The sequence below is a fragment of the Wasmannia auropunctata genome, unplaced genomic scaffold (genome assembly GCF_000956235.1).
Source record: "Wasmannia auropunctata unplaced genomic scaffold, wasmannia.A_1.0 LD336035.1, whole genome shotgun sequence".
In the NCBI taxonomy this organism is placed as follows: domain Eukaryota; kingdom Metazoa; phylum Arthropoda; class Insecta; order Hymenoptera; family Formicidae; genus Wasmannia; species Wasmannia auropunctata.
The window spans coordinates 1,478,849-1,480,366 of record NW_012026855.1 but is presented as its reverse complement, the minus strand read 5'-3'; the positions used below and the strand labels follow the sequence as shown (position 1 = coordinate 1,480,366).

General features: G+C 31.4%; 1 protein-coding gene across 2 annotated transcripts in view; it reads left to right on the top strand.

Moving 5' to 3' along the window:
* The window catches only part of LOC105452273 (mitochondrial-processing peptidase subunit alpha), a 10,278-nt gene that overhangs the window by 5,745 nt on the left and 3,015 nt on the right, over window positions 1-1,518 (top strand). The gene's annotated exons all lie outside the window — the stretch shown is intronic.

Sequence of the window (1,518 nt, the reverse complement as noted above, 5' to 3'; positions counted from 1 at the left end):
ACGGCGAAGACCTAGATGACACCTAGACACTCAATTCCTCGATGGCAAACACGTAGACACTCACTTCCTCGACGATGACCACAAGAAAGTTGTGAGAGAGACGAGAAAGCAGAGAAACAGACGAGAAAGTCGTGAGAGAAACAAGAAAGCCAAAAGAGAGACGAGGGACAAGATTGAAATTTGCGAAGAAGAAGACGACGACGACGATATAGAAGACCAAAGAGACCATACAACATTGAAATTTTATGAAAAAAAGGGAAGAAAAAGACAACACAGCGACGAAATTATAATTATTACGACGACGACGACGAATGACATATTATAGGGCACAAAAATGCATACGTTTTATGCGCTTATGCATCAAATGCACTTATGGACATCGCTATTACAGCATTGTGATTGGAAAAATATAGATTTTTTCACAAAATAAGCATTTACCGATAATATCCATATAATTAAAAGATATAATAATTTATTCCTACAGAAACGTTATCCGTCCGGTAAAGGATACACTGTAGCGTCTCTGTAAGTACAAAAATATTTCCTGACCGTCATGTAGCGAAAAAATATACTTGGTGGGAGACGCTACCGCGTCTCCTGATCATTGAAGTAAAGTTAGTTAACATCAAAGTACAAAGAAGGACACCATTTAAGTTTTATAATATCTTTTAAAAAAATTATATTTAATTTGGATACAAGTTTTTTTTTCAAGGAGCGCGGTTACACTTGACATCCTTTTTTTACTTTTTTTTTTAAGTCAATTTTATAACGATATCACGCATTTTGTAGTGTTATAACATACCTCGGATTAATGCCTATTCGGGAAGAATATTTTACTCAAGGAGAAATGCTTCGTCGCATATTATCCCATTCTCGTGTTTTTTTTTACTGGGCTTGTAACAGAAATTGTGTAACAGAAAGATATAGATAAAGGAGGCAATGTAGATAGATCTGGCCTTTCATCTTTCTACTAAAAGTTATAATTGTAATGTAACATATAAAAATAATATAAAAAATAATTCTTTCGGATAATAATACCTTATCTGTAATATGGATTCGTCTAATAGATGGTTTATATCCGTTATGAGCTCAATAAAAAAATCATCGAGAATAGAATATATAACAAGATTCTCCTTGAGTGAATTATGAATGATATATATACTTCGGATTAATACCTATTCACAGAGGATCTTTTACTCGAAAAGAATTGCCCGTTGCATGTTATCTTATTTTCGTAATTTTTTTACTGAGCTCATGAAAGAGATTGTGTAACGTCTACACGGAAAGATATAAATAAAAGATATAAGTAAAGATATAAATAAAGATATAAGTAAATGTAGATGGATCCTTTCATCTTTCTATAAAATAAATAATCAATTATAACAATTATGTAATATATAAATGTCTACTAAAATAAATGATTAGTTTTAACAATATAAATAAATATATAATTAATTATAGCAATAATATAATATAAGTATAATGAGATCGGAAGAGCACACGTCTGAACTCCAGTCA